This window comes from Myotis daubentonii, chromosome 2 (genome assembly GCF_963259705.1).
Source record: "Myotis daubentonii chromosome 2, mMyoDau2.1, whole genome shotgun sequence".
Classification (NCBI taxonomy): domain Eukaryota; kingdom Metazoa; phylum Chordata; class Mammalia; order Chiroptera; family Vespertilionidae; genus Myotis; species Myotis daubentonii.
In genome coordinates, this window is record NC_081841.1 from 98,613,547 (window position 1) to 98,638,929 (window position 25,383).

Below are 25,383 nucleotides of genomic sequence, written 5' to 3' on the forward strand. Positions count from 1 at the left end.
TCTCCTCCCCAACCAGAGGGTAAATAGCTTAAATCACCCTATTCAGGGAGACAGATAGCAGAAATCCAATTAGTGCCATTTGCCAAGCACACCCAAGGACAGATGAAGTTACAAGAATAAACCTCATTTTGATACATCAGCATAAAGCTGATGAATATTCTAAGATCCTCCCCTAAGAACTCCCCTAAATGTGCAGTTATATATATATAATTGATTTTTTTACAGAGAGGAAGGGAGAGGGATAGAGAGTTAGAAACGTCGATAAGCTGCCTCCTGCACACCTCCTATGGGGGATGTGCCTGCAACCAAGGTAGATGCCCTTGACTGGAATCGAACCCGGGACCCTTCAGTCCACAGGCCGATGCTCTATCCACTGAGTCAAACCGGTCAGGGCAACGTGCAGCCTTTAAAACCCCTCAAAATGAAAGGACATGCCTGAGCCTTCCCTCCCCTTTTTCCCCACAGGCATGCATACTGATACACCTCTTAAACTCTAAGGGCCCCACAAGGCTTGCAATGAGGAGCAATGGGCAGCAGCAGTTCATCCCGGGCAAACTCCCTAAGTCACCTAAAGCCCCTTTTCTCTGACTTTTTAAAATCTTTCTTTTTAAAAATATTTTTATTAGTTCCAGAGAGGAAGGGAGAGGGAAAGAGAGATAGAAACATCAATAATGAGAATCATTGATCGGCTGCCTCTTGCACGCCCCACACTGGGGGTCAAGTCCACAACCCAGTTATGTGCCCTGACCGGGAATCAACTGTGACCTCCTGGTTTATAGGTGGACCGTCAACCACTGAGCCATGCTAGGTGGGGTTCTCTGACTTCTTAGTGAGCCAAAGCAGACCAGCCTAGGCTCATTTCCCCAGTTGTTTATTGTTTCGGTTCCCAGTTTTAATAAACGTCCTCTAAAATTCATCTGGACTCGTGTTGTGAAATATTTCCTGCACAAAGTCAAGAACCCACATACTACCAACTGGCGCTAGGCAGACCTGCCAAGGGTCAGTTTCCCTTTCCAGTAACGTACAAAGTCTTTTTGGTTGTTTTTAATCCTCACTGGAGGATATTTTCCTATTGATTTTTAGAGAGTGGAAGGGAGGAGGAGAGACAGAAAGAGAGAGAAACACCAATGTGAGAGTTATACATCGATTGGTTGCCTCCTATATGCACCCTACCCAGGGCCAGGGATCAAGCCCTTGACCGGAATAAAATTTGGGATACTTCAAGGCTGATGCTCTAGCCACTGAGCCAAACCGGCTAGGGCAACATTCAGAGTCTTGTTAACTGCACCAAGGAAATATTTATGTAAGAAATATGCAAACTTGTAGGAAATTTTTATAAGAATTTATTTGACCTAAGCTGATGACAATTGCTGGGAAGCAAGATCACCAATGCTGTGGAAAGTAAGTTTGCCATTTCTTTTATGCATTAAGAAGAAAGATTCCGATGAATAGCCTACATATCAAAAAGGAATTTACATAGATGTAGAAATGTAGGGGGCGGGCTCCACCGGCTGCAGCCCTCAGAGTCAGAAAAAGGGTCAGGAAGGAACAAGCAGTAACAAGAGGACGCGCAAGACGGCGGTTTCAGGCCCTGGCCGCTGGCCCTTCTCCTGGAACTCCTGCAGCAGCTGGCCATCTCGTTCTCCATGTCCTCCATGTGCCGAAGGTCCTGGCACAGCTCACGGGTGAGGATCAGGTCGAGCAGACGTTTGCAGTTCGGGAACCTTTCTGACTGGAGCTTGATTCTCTTACTTCTGTCCCACATGTGCAAAATGCCATTCTGCATACAGAGTTCTTTGTCTTTCCTAAGGAGACCATTGTACATCTGATTGTATGTGGTTTTGAAATCATAAACATTGGGCTTATCGAGCGCCAGCCCTGGAAGCCTCGTGTGAGTCCCTGATCCAAAGGACCAGACCCTCAATCTGAGAAAGTTGTGCACCTCCGTGCCCTGTCCTGGTGCTAAAGCAGACCATGAAGTCAGCGGGGCGGCCTCATGCTTGGGTCCCAACTCTTTGGCTCCAGAATGGAATTTCATTTTTCTAGGTCTCAGTTTTCTCAGCTCTTCGATGAAAATAATACTGCCAGCTTCACAAGATTATGGTAAACTATAAATGAGCTAATGATTCTACGCTAGTTAGGAGAGCATAGAATGAAAGCAAGCACTCAGAAATGGTAGGTAGTGCTTGCAGTACTTGGAATGAAAATGGCGAAGGGATGATGACAGTCCTGTATTGTTTATTGTGCTGCGGCAGTGATAGTCAATGGAGGTAGGAGTGGAGGTTAGAGCCACCGCAGCAGAATCAGCCCCAGGGGGAGCATGTTAAGAAGTAATCACATGTTGATCATGCTGACATCCCTGAGAACCATGGGAGGACCCCATCCTGTCATGCTCTATATCAGGAATCGCCAAAGTGCAGCCCACCTTCCAGCTTTGTATGTCCCAAGAGCTAAGAATGTTTTTAAAATATATTTTAATGATTACATTTTAAAAGTTTATATAAGCACCCATAATATCTTTTACTTTGACTCTTAACCCACAAAATCTAAAATATTTACTAGCTGGTCCCTTAGAGGAAAACTTTGCTGACCTCTGCCCTATATTATTGATTACTGCAAGACTCCCAGGACATACTTACTCTTTGCCCAAATATTCCTCATATCCCTTATCTGACCCAATTTAACTACCCCTTCCAAATACCCATATACTAAGCAAATCCCCTAAATTTCCCAAATCATCTTTATTTCCTCACCTTCTAAAAATATAATTTCTTGACCTAACCGGTTTGGCTCAGTGGATAGAGTGTTGGCCTGTGGTTCAATTCCAGTCAAGGGCATGTGCCTTGGTTGTGGGTACATCCCCAGTGGGGGGTGTACAGGAGGCAGCTGATCAATGTTTCTGGCTCTCTGTCCCTCTCCCTTTCTCTCTGTAAAAAATCAATAAAATATATTAAAAAAATAAAATAAAAAGGAAGAAAGATTCCATGAAGGTGGGAGAAAACAAGGCAGGGACCGGATTACAGTATAGTTAAGATTATGCTCCCTTGCGGGTGGTTACACTTACTTCAAAGTTGTGTTAGCCTAAATGCATAAAAATAATGGACAGGGCTTGCTTAAGGCAAAGATAAACCTAGTAAAGTGGTTATATTCCTGGAACTTGACTATCCACCATGACCTGGCCAGATAGGAATTTATGAACAGATTACCATGTGAGGTTACTTTCAGTGTAATTCCTTTTTTGTCTACAAATTGGAATATTTTATTATATGTAAAGTACCTATACTAATAATAGACAAATATGTAAATTGACCATCCCTTCATGATGCCCACAGTCAATCAGGAGTGGGTATGCAAATTAACCCGACAAAGATGGTGGGCCTGTGGGCAGCGAGCATGTGCGCAGACACAGAGCAGCTGGGGGCGTTCTGAACTGCCCCAGCTGCTCCAGGCCTCTGGGCAGTGTGTGAAGGCAGAAAGGTGACTCCGGCCGGAACGAAGGCGGAAAGGCAGCTCTGGATGAGAGCGAAGGCAGTGCCGGCAGCCAGGGGAAGGCAGGCCTATTTTTGCACGAATCTTTGTGCATCGAGCCTCTAGTACTATAATAAAACTGATCTTTATAAAATATAAAAAATGTTCAACCCTAGCCAGTCTGTCTTGTTGGTTATAGATTCTGCCATTGGGCTGAAGAGTTGTGGGTTTGATTCTGGTCAAGGGTAAGTACCTTGATTGCAGGCTCAATCCCTGCCCCAGTCTGGGCATGTATGGGAGGTGCAGGCCAAGGTCAGCTGCCACCTGTGTTCTGCCGGGGCAAGGTGACATGAGCTACAAAGTGATTCGCAGATGACTGCTACTTGTGCTGGGCTTGGAGGTGTCCAGGTGAAACCAAGCTTCAAATGAAAGCTGGCTATTGCTAGTGCCAGGCTTAGGGCCACTTAGTGAGAGGTATAGGGCATGCTAGATGCTGCTTATTTGAGAGATTTTAGTAACATCTGAAGTATGAGTCAAGACAGGCCATCCTATGGAAAAGCCATTGGAAACAGGTTCAGTGGGCCAGAAAGTTGGGTGGACCAGGACCTCAATGTAGAGCAAAGTGTGAGCCAGGCTGATGGAGTCTCAGATATGGTGCCTTCCCATGGGCTCTTTGGGGCCCCCAGCTCTTTCTCTGGTGCTAGACAATTCAGTTCCTCCCTGTATGTCTCTGGTGCCTCTCAAGCTGCTATCATAGCACTGGAGCTCAAAGGGAGTGAGTTGGAGTAAGTCCTGTGCATGGGGCCTTTAAGAGGAATTGCCTGGGACTCCTTCAGCCTTAATCCACACTAGTTTTTATAGCCAGAAGTTTTGGGGACTTCTCTTCTTGGGACTGAAACCCTGAATTGAAGAGGTGGGCTGGAATGGGTTCTGGGACCCCTCGCTCCTCAGGGGTGACCTCTGTAAGACTAAAGAAAAAATGGTGAAGATATAAACAAATGGAAGAATATACTGTGCTCATAGATTGGTAGAATCAACATCATTAAAATGTTCATACCACCCAAGGCAATCTATAGATTCAATGCAATCCCCATTAAAATACCAATGGCATATTTCACAGACCTAGAACAAACTCTCCATAAATTCATATGTAATAAAAAAAGACCTGAATAGCTGCAGCAATCCTGAGAAAGAAGAACAAAGTTGGAGGGATCACAATACCAGATATCAAGCTATATTACAAAGCAACTGTTCTCAGAACTTCCTGGTACTGGCACAAGAACAGACATATAGACCAATGGAACAGAACAGAGAACCCAGAAATCAACCCAAGCCATTATGCTCAATTAATATTTGACAAAGGAGGCAAGAGCATACAGTGGATTCAAGACAGTCTCTTCAATAAATGGTGTTGGGAAAATTGAAGAGATATGTGCAAAAAATGCAGCTAGACTGCCAACTTAACACCATTCACAAAAATAAACCCAAAATGGATAAAGGACTTAAATATAAGATCAAAACCATAAAAATCTTAGAAGAATCCATAGGCAGCAAAATCTCAGACATATGTCATAGCAATATCTTTACCAGTACAGCTCCTAAGGCAATGGAAACTAAGGAGAAAATAAACAAATGAGACTGCATCAAAATAAAAAGCTTCTGCACAGCAAAAGAAACCATCAACAAAACAACAAGAGAGCCTACTGAATGGGCAAACATATTTACCAATGTTATATAGGATAAGGGTTTAATCTCCAAAATTTATAGGGAACTCATACAACTTAACAAAAGGAAGATAAACAATCCTATCAAAAAATGGGCAAAGGACCCAAATAGACACCTTTCAAAAGAGGACATATAGAACTCCAAGAGACGTATGAAAACATGCTCAAAGTCACTAATCATCTGAAAGATGCAAATCAGAACAACAATGAGGTACCATCTCACACCTGTCAGAATGGTTTGTTCAACAAATCAACAAACGACAAGTGCTGAGGAGGATGTGGAGAAAAAGGAACGCTCGTGCACTGCTGGTGGGAATGCAGATTGGTGCAGCCACTGTGGAAGACAGTATGGAGTTTCCTCAAAAAGTTAAAAATGGAACTCCCATTTGACCCAGTGATCCCACTGCTAGGAATATATCCCAAGAAAACAGAAACACCAATCAGAAAGGATATATGCACCCCTATGTTCATAGCAACACAATTTACAATAGCTAAGATTTGGGAACAGCCTAAATGCCCATCAGCAGATGAGCGGATTAGAAAACTGTGGTACAGCTACACAAAGGAATACTATGCTGCTGTAAAAAAGAAGGATTTCTTACCATTTGCAACAGCATGGATGGATCTGGAGAGCATTATGCTAAGCAAAATAAGCCAGTTGGAGAAAGATAAATATCACATGATCTCACTCATTTGTGGAATATAATGAACAACATAAACTGATCAACTAAAATAGATCCAGAGACATAGAAGCATCTAACAGACCATCCAACCTCAGAGGGAAGGCAGGGATCAACCAAAGGTGAGAATGACCAGGGATAGGTCAATGGGGGAAAAAGGAGACCTATGTAGTACTTTAAACAATAAAGAATTAAGTAAAAAAGAAAGAAAGAATGTTCATATATCCAGACCACCCAATGAACATGACCAGACTTCCTGGAGTCCATCTGACACAGGTTAGTAAATCAGGAACAGTGGGTTAGGGAAACTGAGACAGATAAATGGCCAAGCAGTTACAGCCATGTAGTAAATTGAAAAATCCTATCTTCCCTCACCAAGGACACTTAAGAGTAAATGGAGGCCCTGGCTGGGTAGTTCAGTTGGCTAGAGAATTGTGTTGATATGCCAAGGCTGTGGGTTTGATCCCTTGTCTGGATACATACAAGAATCAACCAATAAATACATAAGTAAGTGGAACAACAAATCAATCTCTCTCTCTCAAAATCAATAAAAACATTTTTTAAAAGAGTAAATGGTTTACACTTCTCCCCAACCAAAGGATAAGTCACCCTAGTCAGGGAATAGATAACAAAAATCCAATTAGTGCCATTGTCATGCCCAGATTTCAAGATCCCCAAAAGCCCACCAGGGAGCCAGCCAAGTCCAATGCAAAAGCAAAGAGTCTTTATTCGAGCTAGCTCGGCTCCCCGACCACACTCACCGACACAACGGCAAGCCAAGTGGTAGAGAGAGAGAGAACTCTGTGTGGAGAGAGGTTTTATAGGGGGGTTGGAGTAAGGGGAGGAGAAAGGACTGTGGGCCCTGCCGATTGGCCAGGCGCAAGTCAGTGTCTTGTTACACAGGATGTGGTCATATCTATGGCGCTCACTTTCCTTGATTGTCATTGGTTAGTTTAAAGAAGTCCTGGGTGTGGCTAGCAGCGGCTTAGGCTTCCGGGAAGAAGCTCCTTGCCGAGCACATGGCTGCCCCAAAATGGAGAATCCAGGGTAAGATGGAGGGCGTAGCCCTTACCCTGGGGCAAGATGGAGGGTGTAGCCCTCGCCCTTTCACCATATGTGTCACCCATACGAAAAGAAGGTTGAAGTCAGAGAATAAATCTCATTTTGGTGCAGCAGCATAAAGTTGATGAATATTCTATTGAGATCCTCCCCTGAAACCTCCCCCCAAATTCCTTCCTTTATAAAACAGATAAGAACCTTTAAGACAAAGACCCACCTATCTCTGGAGCATGCCCATGCCTTTCTTCCCCCTCAGGCATGCATCTTTACTTTTCTCTCTAAAGTCTAAGGATCCCCGCTAGACTTGCACACCATGGCTCACTTTTTTCCTATAATGTTTCTAGAGAGCCAAAGCAGAGCACTGCTTCTTCTACCCTAACTTCTTCCCTTGTTTCACTGTCTCCAGCTTTAATAAACATATCTTCAAAATCACCTGGACTTGTGTTGTGAAATCTTTCCTTTGTGAAGTCAAGAACCCACACACAACCGGCCAGCCAGAGGCAGGCCTGCTCCAGGCCTGGTCCCTTTCCAGTGACACATCCTCCAGACCAACTGACATCTGACTGATAACTGTCCTGTGTCAAATCTAAGGCTAAGAATCATTTGTTATTATCAAGAATGCACTTTTTACTCTAAGAACTCTTAACCTTTCTTTCTTGTTTGGAATACTTCTGGGTTGTTGCCTAACTGTGTTTCTGGTTTGTAAAACCTAAGACCCTTGAATAAATCTTTATCATTCATTTCTAGCCATAGCCTTTAGACTCTTTGTGTTCATTCAACACATCCATCACCTCAGAATAACATTCTTATTGTGGATGAAAAGGGCACTATAATAAGTCTAACTGAAATAAACTCACAGGGTGATCTGAATATAAATTTCTATCTGGGCAGGCCATGGTAGGTAGTCACACCCCAGGCATATAACTTCTTTAGTAAAAGGTTTATTTTTGCCTTATGCAAGCCCTTTCCACTATTCTTGTGCATCTAGGTCAGGGGTGGGCAAACTTTTTGACTCGAGGGCCATAATGGGTTCTTAAACTGGACCGGAGGGCCGGAACAAAAGCATGGATGGAGTGTTTGTGTGAACTAATATAAATTCAAAGTAAACATAATTACATAAAAGGGTACGGTCTTTTTTTTTTTTTTTAGTTTTATTCATTTCAAACGGGCCGGATCTGGCCCGCGGGCCATAGTTTGCCCACGGCTGATCTAGGTTAACACATCTTTGAAATGCTAGAGTAATCCTCTTTTTTAGACCCCTCAGAAGGGAGACTACCCTCAATAGAGCACATAATCTCACTAACAATACTGTAATTCCATCCCCCTGCCTTGCTTTCCTCCCTGCCTTCATGTAATCTTATTTATGTTCCTTCCTTAATTCCAAATGCATATAAGAAATTGTAAACTGCATTTTCTGAAGCACTTTGCTCAGTCCCCTTGACATCTTGCTTTCAAGATCCTCTGCTTGGCTGAAAGAAATTTATAAAAATTCTCTACAGGTTTGGATGTTTTTCTATTGACATTATCACGAGAGACTGGGAGTTGATGCCAAATGGACCTATACAAAGAAACCTATTAAAAGTAGCTCTGGCCCTGCCCCTGGCCAGGTAGCTCAGTTGGTTAGAGCATTGCCCAGATATGCCAGATAGTGAGTCAATCCCCAGTCAGGGCACATACAAAGAATCAACTAATGAATGCATAAGTAACTGGAACAACAAATTGATGTTTCTCTTTCTCTCCCTTCCTCTATTTCTCTAAAAATCAATAAAAATAGACGAGAGAACCAAAATGGTGGCATAGGTAACCACCTGTACTTGCTGCCTCCCACATCCACATCAAAATTACAACAAAAATACAAAAAACTATCATTCAGAACCATCTAAAAGCTGGCTTAATGGAAGTCCTACAACTAGAGAAGTACAGAAGAAAGCACCTTGAGACTGGTAGGAGGGGCAGAGGAGCAGAACAGGCTGGTCTGACACCCATGTGTGCCATTTTTTTAATTGGGAGGGAGATTGTATCTGCAGAGGCCATCTGTGAGGAGCAAGGGATGCCAGCTCCAGCCCAGACCCCCAACCCAGGGATCCAGAGCTGGAAAGAGAAGTCCCTGCAACTATAGGCTATAAAAACCAGTGGGGATTTTGGCTGAGGGACACAGAAGCTGCTGGTGACCCAGGTGTTCCATTTAAAGGTCTGGTGCACAAACTTACTTGGACTCCCTGCACCAGGCAACATTGGGGGATCCAGACACATATGGGGAGGAACTGGATTGTCTGGCATCAGGGCAGGAACTTGGGGGTGGCTTTCTCCCAGATGGGAGTGCTCACAGGGGTCATTTTTCCTGTGCTGGAACTGCCCCAATCACAGGGTTGACTGGCAGCCATATCAAAGTCTCCATCAGCCTGGAGTACACTGTTTGCTCCTCCCTGGTGATTCCCTGAGATCCCACCCCATCCAATTTGCAACCCTACCCAAGCTGTTTGCAACAGCTTTTCCATATGAATGGCTTGTCCTGGCTCAGGCTTCCGACTTTCCTAAAATCTCCCAAACAAGAGGCAGCTGGTGACAGCATGCCCCAAACCTATCAATAAAAGACCCAAGACCCAGCACAAGCACCAGCCTGCCTTGCTACACAACTGGGCCTCGCCTGGGCACCTCCAAGCCCAATACAAATAGCAAGGAGTAGCCACCTGAAGATCCCTTTGTAGCTCCTGCCAGGTGGCCCCAGGAAGTGGCTGACTTTGCACCTCCCTGGAGGCTCTAGAGCCAGTGCACCTGGTGGACATCTTCAGACCATATCAGATTACAACTCTACACATCCACAAGCGACACACTCAAAGGGCAGGCTCAGTGAGTACCAAAGCCTCACTGAAGCAAGTCCTGTTTCATAGGGGTGTTTCCTGCATAGCAACTCTCCCACTGTAGTCCAACTGGTTCCCCAGCCAATTGGCCTGGAGGTCAACTCCTCCCAGTGACAACAGCAGCAATCAAGGCTCAACTACAAGACTGTGCACTCAGCCCACACAAGAGCACATCTAGAGTGCCTCAGGTGACTGGGGAGGCTGAGCCACTAGGCCCTACAACACCTGCTACACAAGGCCACTCTACCAAATATAGGAGACATAGCAACTCTATCAAATACATAGAAACAAACACAGGGCAGCAGTCAAAAATGAGGAGACAAAGAAACATGTCACAAATGAAAGAAATGGAAGCAAGCAAACTACTGGATACAGAGTTCACACCATGGTTATAAGGTTACTCAAGGATCTTCATGAGACTTTCAAGGCGTCTTAGTGAGAATATCAGAGAAATTAAAAAGGATCAGTCAGAAATTAAGCATACACTAACTGAAATAAAGGTAAATTTACAGGGATTTAACAGTAGAGTAGAGGAGTATGAGAGTAAAATAAATGATTTGGAATATGAGGAAGCAAGAGTAAAAAGAAAAAATGAATCCAAAAATATGAAGATAGTGTAAGGAGCCTCTGGAACAACTTCCAGAATACCAACATTCACATTATGGGAGTGCCAGAAGAAGAAAGAGCGCAAGATATTGAAAACCTATTTGAAGAAATAATGACAGAAAATTTCCCCTACCTGGTGAAAGAAATAGACTTACAAGTCCAGGAAGCACAGAGAGTCCCAAACAAGAGGAACCCAAAGAGAACCACACCAAGACACATCATATTTAAAATTCCAAGGGCTAAAGACAAAAAGAGAATCTTAAAAGCAGCAAGAGAAAAGCAGTTAGTTACCTGCAAGGGAGTGCCTATATGACTGTCAGCTGATTTCTCAACATAAACTTTGCAGGCCAGAAGGGAGTGGCAAGAAATATTCAAACAAACAAACAAACAAAAGAATAAATATTCAAAGTGATGAATAGTAAGGACCTACAACCAAGATTACTCTATCCAGCAAAGCTCTCACTTAGAATTGAGGGTCAGATAAAAAGCTTCACAAACAAGAAAAAGCTAAAGGAGTTCATCACCACCAAACCAGTGTTACATGAAATGTTGAAGGGTATTCTTTAAGAAGAGAATTCAATGAAGAAGAAATAAAAACTATGAACAATAAAATGGCAACAAATACATATTTATCAACAATTAAATTTAAAAATCAAAATAAATGAACAAGAAATCTAATGAATAAAATAAACTGGTGAATAAAATAGAATCAAAGGCATGGAAGCAAGGAACAGACTGAGGAAACTCAGAGGGTTGAGGGGAGAGGGACAGGAAGAGATTAACCAAATATCTTATATGCATAATAGAGGCCTGGTGCACGGATTTGTGCACTGGTGGGGTCCCTTAGCCTAGCCTGCACCCTCTTGTAATCTGGGACCTCTCATGGGATGTCGGACAGCTGGTTTCGGCCCGATCCCCTCAGGCCAGGCCAAGGGAACCCACCAGTGCATGAATCTGTGCACTGGGCCTCTAGTATGCATATAAGATCTTTGATTAATCTCTTCCCGCCCTCCCTGCTCCCTGCTTCCCTCTGAGATTCATCAGTCTGTTCCATGTTTCCATGCCTGTGTGTTGATCATCTGCCCCCTGGTGGTCAGTGTGTGTCATAGATACCAGTCGAATGGTTGGATGGTTGCTTAGACTTTCATATATATAGACTAGAGGCCTGGTGCACAGATTCAGGTGGGGTCCCTTGGCTTGGCCTGCAGGGATTGGGCCAAAACCGGCTCTCTGACATCCCCGAGGGGTCCCAGATTGCGAGAGGGTGGTTCTCGGGTGACGCACCCCAGAATTGGGCTCTCTCCTCTCTTTTCCCAATATTATCTCACTTTCTCTTTATATCTGTATCACTTCTTTCATCTCACTTCATCCTAAGTTTGGCAGTAACTGATGACTTGTGGGCATTTAGCTGCAAAATGCAATCATTCAGCAAACAGGATTTACTTAGCCTGGAACCTAGTCAGCCTAGGGCAGGACCCTGCTCAATGTCAGGCTCCCACCCAGGCCCTTCTGCCCAGGCAGAGTCCTGTGGTGGCAGGAACCTTCTTCTTCCCACCTGAGCTGTTCCTTCACCGCCTTCCCTCCCTGGAGGTTGCCCTGGCTCTGCTGTCCACCTGGAAGGAGGGAAGCCACTGCCGGTTTCCCAGCTGAGAGTGGTAGCGGGAAAATTCACTGCCTCCACTGGAAATCGATATTAAGCCGGTGCCACAACCAGTAGGTCTGTGTGTCTCATCATTTAGCTAACTGAGTCGAAAAGTATCTGTAGCAGAAACCAGTTTGGCTCAGTGGATAGAGCGTCGGCCTGCGGACTCAAAGGTCCCAGGTTCGATTCTGGTCAAGGGCATGTACCTGGGTTGTGGGCACATCCCCAGTGGGAGATGTGCAGGAGGCAGCTGATCGATGTTTCTCTCTCATCGATGTTTCTAACTCTCTATCCCTCTCCCTTCCTCTCTGTAAAAGATCAATAAAATATATTTTTAAAAAAGAAAAAGAAAAAAAAAGAAAGAAAAGTATCTGTAAGGGCCAGACCCATGACCTCTGCAATGGGCTACAGGCCCGGTGGGGAGTCAGACCTGAAGAGGGGAGCCAATGGGCTAGAGGCCTGGTGCACGTGCACCGGTGGGGTCCCTCGACCTCTCCTGGGGGGATCTGGCCGAAACCAGCTCTCCAACATAACCCGAGGGGTCCCAGATTGCGAGAGGGCGGTTCTTGGGTGACACAACCTGGAATCAGGCTCCCTCCTTTCTGATTCTGGGTGTGTCACCCGAGAATTGCAGCTGCCAAGTCACCTCAGCTTGGCAGCTCCTGCATTGAGCATCTGCCCCTTGGTGGTCAATGTGCATCGTAGCTACCAGTTGGCTGGTTGCTTAGGCTTTTATATCTATAGATATGTATTACCTATAGACAATGGGGGAAGGCCTGGGGCAGAGTGGGAATGGGGTTGAGGGGGGCAATGGGAGAAAAAGTGAGACATCTGTAATACTTACAACAATAAAGAGTTTAAAAAATAAATAAAATCAATAAAAAAAATAAATAAAATAAAGTAACCTCAATCTCCCATTAGTTTCTCCTGTATATTTCCTAATCATTGTCCCATAGTTTACTGTCCTTAGTCCAAGTCCCTTTGCTTTGTCACATCCCCACAATTTTCCATTCTTTTTGAAAAAAGGTTTATAAGCTGTTGAGTTTAACTACTTCTTCGGGTCTTTGTTTTCCTTCTAAAGACCCCTGTGTGTAGATAAAAATATTAAATAAACATAAGTTTTTCTCCCGCTAATCTGTCTTATGTCAGCTTAATTCTTAGGCTAGCCACAGACTCTATGAGGGTGGAAGGAAGGTTTTTCTCTACTACAGCATACATAGGAGACAATCACAGAGACTGATTTGACAGTTCTTGCTCTTTTTTGGGTGGCAGGGGTTACCTCTTTTATGGTCCATCTTCCATTTTGTCCTTCAGGCTAGTTTTAAGTATTTTGTAATTATGAAGCTGTTAATTTCCCTTTGTAATTTTTTTGGAAAAGTTGTAGACACAGCACAAAGAAGATTACTAATTTTGGTTTTCACTGGCCAAATAATTTGTTTTTTTCTTCTTAAAATAGTAATTTTTTAAAATATAATAAATGAAATCATTTTTCTTTTCTTTATGGGAGAAGCAACAAAAACCAGTTATGATCTCAAGTTAAATTTACAATGGGGTCTAGGATTTTTTTTTTTTACCTTTAAGAATTTGAAAGCTTCACTTCCATTTGCTTGTTGCTTTAGATCAGCAATTTTCAACCTTTTTCATCTCATGGCACACATAAATTAATTACTAAAATTCTGCAGCACACTGAAAAAAAACATTTTTTTTTTTGCCAATCTGACAAAAAATAGGTATAATTTTGATTGATTTACAAGATAATAATGATAGTAATTACCTGTCCTTTTTGCTCCAAAGTGACTTGCCAAAGTCAGGTATTGCATGTTTTAATAATACTTCTGGCGTAACTGTTGAAAATTGCTGCTTTAGATATATCTCCAATTCTCATTGGCTATTGGCTTGCATATCACAATGGAGGATAAGTCTGTCCCTAGACCAAGTCCAATATCATCATTTCAGCAAAATATTGTAGTGTCGCTGAAGTCTCATTCGGGGATATCTGCAACTGGATTATGAATGTTACTCACCCAGTGATGCGTTCGCCTTGTCAACATCTGATAATTGTGGAGGTGACTACATCAGACTAGCTGTGCCACAGAGCACTGTTGGGTCACTGGTGGCTAGTATGGGGAGCAGGGTGAAAGGGACTTTTTCCTTGGTGCTGCAGAAGATGTAGCACCAAGGTGCTCCACTTCCTGTGGAGAAGTGTGACACCATAAAAATGGGTCCTCAGATGACACTGGAGGATATAAGACTTTACTGAATTCCCTTTGGTTCTAGTCAGAAGACAGCATATAAAAATTAGTGGCCGAGAGAAGCCAGAAAAATCTGCTTTGGAACACGTAATGGTGGCATTTAGGTATGGGATGTGGTGAAGGAAGCCATGGCCGTGGGATTGTCCCTTAGGTTAAGGATGGTGGCAACATCCTCATTAGCTGAAAAAGGGTTGGGGTTCAGGTGACAGAGGATAGGTAAAATCTTGATGGGAAAACATTAAGGCTCATTCTCACATGTTTTAGCATACAATGGAGTGTTCCAGAGGAAGCTCTTTGAGTAGAGCGTTTTGTCAAAGCAAGATTGAGAGAACTATGCAGAAAAGATCTGAAATCCCTGATCTCTTTTTTAATTGTCTTTTTTATATAGTTCTGTCACCTTTAGTAGACCTCTTATTAAGCCTCAGGTTCTTGTTCTCATTTTTGCCCTATGTGAGTTTGCATACTGGATCAAGTTTTCTATTCAAAGGCACTGTATTCTGTTTCTGATTGTTATGGAGGTGTATGTCTTCCTTGATTTCAATCTCAAAAGTTTGTTTTTACCTAGAAAAATAGATGACATTATTGTTATGTCTTTACAAATTATGGAAATTAAAAAACATAATTAATATTTTCAATGTAAACTACTACTTGAAGGGAATTAGTTCCTTTAAATTTAGTTCTAATAATTTTACTTATACTAATTTTATCTTTCAAGCTTACCTGGGTGGCCTTTAGCTCTCAAATACCTGTGTGAAGACCATATTATTCATGTTTTTTGGTGTGATTTTAGTAACTTTAATAACTTCTTAGAATTTACATTTCCAAGTTGAAGAGTTCTCCATTTTTATTTTTTCCGCGCATATCAGACTCAAGGTCTTATACTGATATGAAGCTTTTTCTGTGAAGCTTCTTCGGGCATCCTTTGTTTTCTGTTGCTGTGGTCCAATGGAAGCACAGCCATGGGCATAGATGTTCTTGAAAGCTACGGATTTCATTTAGTCAATAGCAAGAGTGTTGACATTTAAGACAATGACCTCTTCAGAGTATGATAAATTCCTCTTAGAACTGAATGTGAAAACATTTTTCTATGCCAGCTCCTATACTGTACTTCCTTTTCTTCCAGAATAAGTACGTAACCAAACCTGCTCTTGTTTTCTAAGTTAGAGCTCAATTAAAAGCTCACATGTAGAAAAAAAATCACTCATTTTGGGTAAATGGACACAGTATTTAACAGGCAAACGCTTTTGTTTTGGGAAAGATTCGGCTAATGCTTTCGGATTTATTTCCGAAGCTTTCAGAGACGACGTCTAACAATATATTGGCCGTTGGCAGAAACACTCGATCTCGCTTAAACCCCTAAATTTTGGCTTCTGCCCAAGGTGTGTGTGACCCGTATCCACAGAGACTGGGAAAAGCGTCCCCCAACTAGGAAGGCCCCGATTCTTCTGATCTAAACCGCTTTCCTCATCGGTGGGAGGGAAACAAACGAAGGGAATTTATGTGCGCGCCAGTGGAGCGTTTCCTCTTGGTCCCTGGACGCGCAGCACAGCTTTCATTGAGCCCCAGGCTGAACCACAATTCCCAGGATGCACCCAGGTTCTGCGGTCCGAGAAGCAGCTTCCGGTTTTCGCCAGTGCGGCTGCGCTCAAGGTGTGGTCTTATTGGGTCTTACCGCCTCGCGTGCGAGTCACGGCGACGTGCGGCCGTGGGGGCGGGCGGACGATCTAAGACTCGGTATCGCGGCGGCGGCAGCGGCACGGCTGTACCGAGTTGGGCTCCTTCCCTCATCTGCCCCCCCTTCTCCCCTTCCCCTCACCTGTGGTTCCCGAGGCGTCCGAGACGCGCGGCGAGGCGGCGACAAGCTCCGGGTGAGGGTCTCTGGAGTGTGCGCGCCTTTTCCCGGGCGAAGCGGTAGAGCTCGGGTCGGGAGGACGTGACGGCTGAGGGGACGAGTGTCCGGGTGTGGGCCGGGGAGCGTGCGTTCGTCCCCGCCCTGAACTTGGCCTCTTCACCTATCCGCCCGCCCAGGAGGACCGTGTGTCTTGAGGGGCCTGGGTCCGCCCTCCTTTCTACCTCTCCCGCCGCGCCCCTCTGGGTAGAGGGTCCAGAACCCTCTAGCTCTCCTCCCTCCGCCTGCAGTTGCCTCCCCTCACTCCCCGCGGAGAGAATCTGCCCTCCGTTTTCGCATTTCTGTCTCCTTTGTCACTTCTAGTACTTTCTTTGGTGCCGGCGTCGAGTGGGTTCTGCTCAGTGCTACTTGGACCGGGTATGGAGCGGGGAAATGCCCCTCACCTTCTCCAAGGCGGCGTTGCGGGCCACCTGGTTGGCAGAGCAACTTGGGCTCCGTTTTCCCAAGTCCTGTTGGGCTTCTCGGCTCTCAGCTGTGCTGCTTTGAAAACTGTTGATAACAAGGGTGTAAGTCAGCGAGAGACTGTGGATTGAAAACTCATAGGTCCTTTAACCCTCCTCCTGGCTTTTGACCTTATTTAAACGTTTGCTTCTGGAATTTTGACAACTTAACGTGATAGCCCAGCAGTGAATTTTGGTAGAAAGACTCAAATGTCCACCTGGGATTTTAGTGGTTGATTTGACTTCATTGCAGGCTGCTGACATTTTTTTTTAAACAGTAGGATGATTTTTTTTTTTTTAGTAGGATAATTTATTTATTTATTTATTTTGTTAATTGTTAATCCTCACCCGAGGATATTTTTTCTGTTGATTTTTTTTTAGACCGAGTGGAAGAGCGTGTGAGAGACAGCAAGAGAGAAACACGGATGTATGAGAGAGAGAGAGACATCAGTTGGTTCCCTCCCGCACCCCGGGGACCGGGAGCGGGCATCCAGCCTGTAACGGAGGTAGTGCCCCTGACCCGAATCGAACCTGGGACTCTGCAGTCCGCAGGCTGACGCTCCGACCACTGAGCCAAACCGGCTAGGGCAGTAGAACGATTTAAAAAAAAAAATTGATTTCAGAGAGAGAGAGAGAAAGAGAGAGAGAGAGAAAGAGAGAGAGAAAACACGAACATCGATTGGTTGCCTCCTGTAGGAAACCTAAAACCTGGGTATGTGCCCAGACCATAAATTAAACCCACCACCTTTGGTGTATGGATGGGACAGTGCTCCAACCAACTGAGCCACACTGGCCAGGGCTAGAATGGTTTTTAATGTTTTTATTTTAGACATGACTTTTCGGCCTTACCTTAGTCCTATTATATCTTTTTCTAAAACAGCCCCTCCCTAAACCATTTGAAACTCCAAGAAATTAGTCATATTTAAAATCATTTGATCACAAAACTCTTCTCAGTGAAATGTTAAAATTCATTTCCTTCAGGCCAAAGCTTTATTTTTTTTGGGCGGGGGGGAGATCATATGTCACTTATGTAGTTTGAAATGCCCTCATATCAAGGGCCACCTTTCTGTCTCTCCTTTTACCACGCTCTGACATTTATTATGTTAGCATTTCATAGATTTTTAAAATTTTTCATTTCATAGAAATTTCATTTCTGATGCTGTTAGTTGTTCATAGATGTTTTCATTCTTAGAAAACTGTCAGAGTGGTGACTGTGATGATCTATAACTAAAATCATTTCATCAGTATGCAGGACTTCCACACATGTGGTAGCAGCTGCTTGATGGTGAATTATTATGAACTTTGAAAACTTTCAAATTGACTTAAATATGAAAGGCATATTTCTTTTAGCCTCTATTTTAACTTCCCACCCACCAGCATATGATTTTAGGCAAATTTTCTCTTATTATTGGGTTTCTAGGGATGAGAGGAGGATTTCCAGAGTGTTTTTCTAAGTGAATGGATTTTCCCTCTATCAGTAATATCAATATAGCTGATGCACTTGGGTATAAATCACATTTTGTTTTCCAAAATGAAAATTGTATTCTTCATTTCAGGGGTTAGCAAACTTTACAGCTTATGGGCCAAGTTCTACCGGCTGCCTGTTTTTGTAAATTTTTTGTTGGGACATAATGTATGTGTGTGTTCAGATATTGTCTGTGGTTGCTTTGTGGTGAATTGGTAAGTTGAGTAATTGGGACAGAGACCCATATGTCCTGCAGATCCTAAAATATTTATTATCTGTTCCTTAATAGAAAAAGTAAACTGACTCCTGCTTTATTTTATTTTTAATATTTTATTTATTTTTAAGCAAAAGCAGTCTTTTATTATAGAAAGCTTTCTGCTTCAGGGAGGGGACCCAAGTGCATGGCCATATTTTATTGATTTTAGAGAGAGGAAGTGGGGGAGAGAAAGAGAGAAACATGATGTGAAAGAGAAACATTGGTCAGTTGCTTCCCATATGTGCCCCGACTGAGGATGGAACCCACACCCAGGTATGTACGGTGCCCCGGAAAAGAACCTGCAGCCTTTTAGTGTATGGGATCCTGCTCCAAGCAACTGAGCCACACTGGCCAGAGCTCCTGCTTTTTTTAAATTAACATTCCATGTAGAAAATTAAAATGATTCAGGAAAATGTAAAGGAGAAAGTAAAAATTATCCAGAATCATATAACTCAGAGGGGTTTGTTTTTGTGATTGTTTTTATAGAATTTGTTAGTGAATATTTTTACATAAATTGGCTCATATTATTAAGTGTTGATTTGTAATTTGCTTAAAAAAATCTTAGGTTATTTTAATTTGCAATGGTATACATTTGTATACAAAGATTCTGCACTTAAGGAACCAAGTTTTCCTGATTTGTCTTATTAGTCAAAGTTTTAAAAAGTTAGGAATAATAGATGCTTGATGTTGAATAATATATACTTGATGATGATGATGATGGTGGTGAACACCATTTTTTGAGCACTTACTGTGTACTAAATAGTTTTCCAACACTTTATATGTAGTAAGTCATGTAATACCTCCAGCAGTTCTGTGGGGACACATACTATTATCCCTATTCACAGATGAGGAAACTGAGGCATAGAGAAATTACCCAAATTTATCAGCTAGTTAATGGTGGAGCTGGGATTTGAATCCATGCAATATGGTTTTGGGACTGAGACCCTCAATATGTTACAGAGCCTCTCCTTAGAGAACTGTTCAGTGGAGAAAGTTTAGACAGTCCAGAGTCATATTATGTAAAAGTTCCTCCTTGTGTTCCTCTTTCCATTTCACTCTGTAGAAAACCACTGTTAACAATTTGATATAGAATTTTCCAACTCTTTGTCCTCATTTGCAAATGTTGATTTGCAAATCTGCAGGTTTTTAAAAAAATTAGTACTTTTTCTTTTAAAGCTATTTTTAAATTTATTTACTTACTGATTTTAGAGAGGGAGGAGGGAGAGAGATACAGAAACACCGATTTGTTCTACTTTATTTACTTATTTATTAAAATTTATTGTTACTGTTGAAAGTATTACAGGTGTTTCTCCCCTCTCCCCCTCAATTAACTCCCTCCACCAATGTTCCACTTATTATATTGGTTGATTCTTGTATGTACCCTGATAGGGAATTGAACCTGCAACCTTGGCATATCAGGACAACGCTCTGATCAACTGAGCTACCTGACCAGGGCAATATTTTATTTTTTAGAGCAGTTTTAGATTTACAGAAATTTATGCAGCTAGTACAGAAAGTTCCCATATCGTTCATCCCCCATTTTTCGTTGTTAATAGTATTTTGCATAATGTGACATATCTGTAATAATAAAAGTATAATATGCAAATGGACCGAACGGCTGAACAGCAGAATGACCATCCCAACCACCATGCTATGGCATGCACTGGTGCTAGGCCAGCCAAGGCGGTTGCGATGTGATTGTTTGGGGGTGGCCCAGCCATCGCCCCATGATTGCCCTGCAGAGGGAGGCCCATGCCACTGGCCGGTGGGGGGGGCTCCGTGATTGCCCCAAAGAGGGAGACCCAGGCCACCCTCTGCAGGGCAATCGATCCGGGGGCTCGCGATTGATTGCCCCAAAGAGGGAGGCCCAGGCCACTGGCCAGCGGGCTGTGGCGGGTGGGTGGGGCCTCTCTGGGGCGATCTATCGCGACAGGTGGGTGGGGCCTACCTCTTTGGGGTGATCGATTGCGGGGCTTCTGGACTGCGAGAGGGTGCAGGCTGGGCTGAGGGAGTCACCCCCCCGGCCCCCCCCCCCCAGTGCACGAATTTCGTGCACCGGGCCTCTAGTTATAATTGATGAACCAATATTGTTGCATTGCTATTAAATAAAATGTAGTTTATATTAGGCTTATTTTTTGTGTTGCAGAATTGTTTTTTAAAAAGTGGCATCAAACCAGTCATTGTTTAGCAGTGTGCTTTTTACTAGTAGGTGGTTTTCAAAGTAATAGTGCTTCTGAACTTTTTGATGCAAATAAACATTCTTGATTCACTAATTTGCAGATTAATTACATATACTTAGCATTCTCCTTGGAGAGTAGAAAACTTGAGAGTTACTTCATTCCTTTTCTCTTTCAAAAGTTTATCTTGTAGTGCCAACTGCTTTTCTCTGAAGTAATGCTGATTATTTTCTTACTGAACATCCTGGCTCTTCCATGAAGCTGTTCAGCTTCTTGGAGATTTCTTGTTCATAAGAAGAATGGTGCACATAAACCCATTTACCCACCATCCTCCTCTTCAATGAGACTGGTACTTCCTCAGCCATCTTTATCATTCTCAGCATTCTCTTCCTCAACTTCCAGAACTTATGTTCCTGGAATGAAAACTTTAGCAGCTAATTATCCATATTCTTGTGCTCTTGATTTTTTCAAGGCCTCTGTAGCCTTACCCCAGAATTTCTTATGCAACATCTGAGGATTTAGTGTTTGAATGAACTGGATCAATTCTAGCAGACATCATCACATTCTTACCTTTGTTTTATGCTGGGCCAGGTCTTGAAGAAATTTTTAAGTCATTGAGCTGTTATTTTTCGTTTCTTTTTTTTTAAAATTTTATTAAATCTTTATTGTTCAGATTATTACATTTGTTCCTCTTTTTTCCCCCATAGCTCCCCTCCACCCAGTTCCCACCCCACCCTCTGCCCTTACCCCCCCACTGTCCTCATCCATAGGTGCACAATTTTTGTCCAGTCTCTTCCCTCATCTCCCACCCCCTTTCCCCCCCAAGAATAGTGAGTCCATTCCCTTTCTATGTCACTGATTCTATTATAATCACCAGCTCATTCTGTTCATCAGATTATTTATTCACTTGATTCTTTTTTTTTTTAAAATATATTTTATTGATTTTTTACAGAGAGGAAGGGAGAGAGACAGAGAGTTAGAAACACCGATGAGAGAGAAACATTGATCAGCTGCCTCCTGCACATCTCCCACTGGGGATATGCCCGCAACCCAGGTACATGCCCTTGACCGGAATTGAACCCGGGACCCCTCAGTCCGCAGGCCGACGCTCTATCCACTGAGCCAAACCGGTTTCGGCAATTCACTTGATTCTTAGATTCACTTGTTGATAGATGCATATTTGTTGTTCATAATTAGTATCTTTACCTTTTTCTTCTTCCTCTTCTTAAAGGATACCTTTCAGCATTTCATATAATACTGGTTTGGTGGTGATGAACTCCTTTAGCTTTTCCTTATCTGTGAAGCTCTTTATCTGACCTTCCGTTCTGAATGATAGCTTTGCTGGATAAAGAAATCTTGGTTGTAGGTTCTTGGCATTCATCACTTTGAATATTTCTTGCCACTCCCTTCTGGCCTGCAAAGTTTCTGTTGAGAAATCAGCTGACAGTCGTATGGGTATTCCCTTGTAGGTAACTGAGTTTCTTTCTCTTGCTGCTTTTAAGAGTCTCTCTTTGTCTCTTGCTCTTGGCATTTTAATTATGATGTGTCTTGGTGTGGTCCTCTTTGGATTCCTTTTGTTTGGGGTTCTCTGTGCTTCCTGGACTTGTAAGTCTATTTCTTTCACCAGGTAGGGGAAGTTTTCTGTCATTATTTCTTCAAATAGGTTTTCAGTATCTTGCTCTCTCTCATCTTCTGGCACCCCGATAATTCGAATGTTGGTACGCTTGAAGCTGTCCCAGAGGCTCCTTACACTACCTTCGTATTTTCGGATTCTTTTTTTCATTTTGCTTTTCCGGTTGGGTGTTTTTTGCTTCTTTGCATTTCAAATCTTTGCCTTGATTCTTGCGCTCCTCTGGTCTGCTGTTGGGAGTCTGTATAATATTCGCTCTTTCAGTCAGTGCATGCTTAATTTCTAGTTGGTTCTTAATCACAACATTGAGGGTCTCATTAGATTTCTTGAGGATCTCACTACATTTATCGGCGGCTTCTAGACAGTTCTTGAGAGACCTTAAAAGTGTGGTTCTGAACTCAATATCCTCCATTGACAGTTTTGCCCTGTTTCTTTGTCTCCACATTTTTTATGCTTTCTTGGTGCACCCTGTGGTGATCTTTGTGTGCAGTCTTGTTGTAGTTAAGCCTTGATTGTTGTAGTTAATACTAGGGGGGTTTGACCTCCAGGCCAACTGGCTGTGAGAATCAGCTGTGTCTGCAGTGGGAAATCTTCTGTCCTCTAGGGAGGTGCTAATCTAGCCTTTGCCTGAGGCTATCTGGCAAATGGCTCTGCGCAGGGCTTGGGCAGGGCGTGTGGCACGGGGATCAACAGAGCAGGTGGAGGGAGCAGTTATGGCTGCTCTCAGTCCCGTCCCCAGAGGCTCTTCCTCTCTGAGTCCCAGCAACCGCTGCAAACCTCGGAGAGAAAGCTGCCCTCGAGTTCCGACCGATGCCAGACAGTCCCTGCTTCTCCCATTTGAGTCTGGGTCCCTAGAGACTCGCCCAGAACTGGAGCTCAGAATCTGAGACCCCCTCCCGATTGAAAACGACAACCGCGCCCTCAGCCAGCAGCCCGCTCCACGCGCACCTCCGCACCTTTGTATTTTGCGCACTGCGCCTCCTCTGAGTCTCGTATGCTGTTCTCTTTCCTTCTAGTTGAAGAATTTCCCCTCAGCCAGCCTTCCTGTGGTTCTGGGCGATGTCCATTCTGTCTTTTAGTTGTATTTTTGAAGTCTGAGCTGTTATTTTTCATAGCACTGATTCCTACTGCCATGACTTCCCCAGAGCTCTTGTCCATACCAAAATGGGAGGCTACAGTCATGAGCAATGATTGAATGATCTTTGGGACTAGCAGGTGATGAGATGTTTGTGCAGCAAACAGATCTTGTTATTTCCCTTTGGCTTGGTGCCGTTGCAGAAACCTTTGCATAAGAGGATGGAAGTTTGAAAAAGCTCATGAATTCCCACCAATCTCTCTCTATAAAAGGCTAATATGCAAAGTGTCCCTTCGGGAGTTCTACTGGAGTTCAGCTGCTTGCTGTGATGTATGCTGACCACCAGGGGGTGGTGCAGAGTGAAGGAAGGCCCCCGCTGGCAGTTGGCAGCCAGGGAAGGAAGGCCCCGGCCGCCAGCCAGAAGGCCCTGATTGGCCTTGATTGCTGGCCAGGCCTAGGGATCCTACCTGTGCATGAATTTCGTGCACCAGGCCTCTAGTCTGGTTATAAAGTTCATGAGCATCATCTTCACTTCAACTCTCCTTAGGGCTTATAGCCACTTTAGCAGTTTTGTTTTGTTTTTGCAAAATCTTGGAGATTATGAATCAAATGAAAAGCTGAAAAGTTAAACACCTCTGTTTTCCACTTTTGTTTCTGAAGCACTTTCATAACCTTTTAACCTTTTCTTGTGTTTGGAGTCTTTCTTCCCTGTGGCATACTGCACTAGCATCTTTCTTTAGGAAGAGAGATGAACAAGAGGAATAGGCAACAACTAATATCTTGGTAACCTTCGAGAAGCATGCAGTTGTGATAACGTTGATGTTTTTGGCATAATTTCTTCTGTAGAGTTCACTTACCACTTCCAGAAGATATCTTGGAGTGCAGTTATATTGCTGCTTCTTGACATGTGTACTTGAAATTCTGTGATACTATATTTACTTTATTCTTGTATTTTGTGCTTATATTCTCACCAGTAGAAAAATGAGTATATAAAATCTTAGGTGCTTCTATGGCAATGTACTAGTAGAAGTACAAAGAAGAGCTCTAGCAAAACAGATTGATTAGATTCTTCTCAGTGACATCAAAGCTTTGCAAAATGTTATTGAAAGATTAGATTCAAGATAGTGTAATTGTAGGAGAGCAGATCTTTCAGCTCTTGAGGAAAGTTATAGATGTTCTGGGCAGCAGTGACCAATCTGTGCCATAAACATCATCAGCTTTGCCAGTACTTTGCAAGGTGTATTTGGTTGCAATTTAAAAATCTCCATATTGGATTTATAGTGAGCTAAATGTACTATTGTAGAAACTCCTCAGTGTAGGTAAGAGGGTCCACTTTATTAGTTTTATAACTACTGCAGGTTACTGGGAAGCTTGTGTTTGTTTCTGCTGGGCATGTTGGCTGCATACTGGCTAACAGTGAGCAGTTTTCAGAAAACCACACTGACACCCGCCAGCCCTTCTGGCCGTGGCTTGGAATCATGCTTCTGGGTGTGGGGAAACAGCCCTTGGGAGCTCAGCAGGTGGTACCATCTTGGATCATAGTAGTGTGCTTTAAAAAATAATATTCCTGGGTAGCTTTCTAGGTCAATACATCTGCATCTACTCTGTTCTTTTTAAATAGTTCTTTAGTATTTTATTGAGTGGGTATGCCATAATCTAATAGTGTTCCTATTGCTGGATATTTAGATTGTTTAAGTATTGTAAATTGTACATGTGCCTTGTATGTACAATTGTCTCATGATAATGACTGTCTCTCTTTTTTTAAAAACAATAATGGCAAGAGTTATTAGAGTGAAAAGCAATAGATAAACTTTTGAAAGGTAGAGTGGGCAGGCTAGAGGGTAGAACCTGCTGCTAATGACTCTTTAGGGTAACTTTCTGAGTCTAATTACTGGTTGAAGGAAATATGTTTTTCATTTTGATGTATATTACCAGACCGCCATCCAAAAGATCACAGCAATGTAAACTTACCAAAAATGTGGATGTGGTGAGGTTCTTGCATCTCTATGCCATTGCCACGATTTTTTAAAAAACTATCCAATTGGCAATGTTATTCATTTCATTTATCTCACTGGGAGATATGATTTAGACTTACTTTAGTGGGGCTTACATTCTGTGGTCTGAGTACTCCATTAAAGA

The 25,383-nt window shown here is 43.1% G+C and overlaps 1 protein-coding gene, 1 long non-coding RNA gene and 1 pseudogene across 2 annotated transcripts in view; 1 reads left to right on the forward strand and 2 right to left on the reverse strand.

The window, feature by feature from the left end:
- Nucleotides 1–518: 518 nt before the first annotated feature.
- LOC132228092 (uncharacterized) lies at nucleotides 519–15,954 on the reverse strand. Its single transcript, XR_009451286.1, has 4 exons — nucleotides 15,013–15,954; nucleotides 14,690–14,853; nucleotides 13,815–14,232; nucleotides 519–2,450 (listed from the first exon to the last, which is right to left on the reverse strand). It is a non-coding gene; the product is annotated as an uncharacterized LOC132228092 (long non-coding RNA).
- Nucleotides 15,955–16,011: 57 nt separating this feature from the next.
- Nucleotides 16,012–25,383, forward strand: part of ADIPOR2 (adiponectin receptor 2) — a 79,132-nt gene continuing 69,760 nt past the window's right edge. Inside the window, exon 1 of the mRNA XM_059683961.1 lies at nucleotides 16,012–16,160. The gene's annotated coding sequence lies outside the window, so the exon portion shown is untranslated. The remainder of the gene's footprint in view (nucleotides 16,161–25,383) is intronic.
- Nucleotides 16,546–24,638, reverse strand: LOC132226629 (protein SDA1 homolog; annotated as a pseudogene).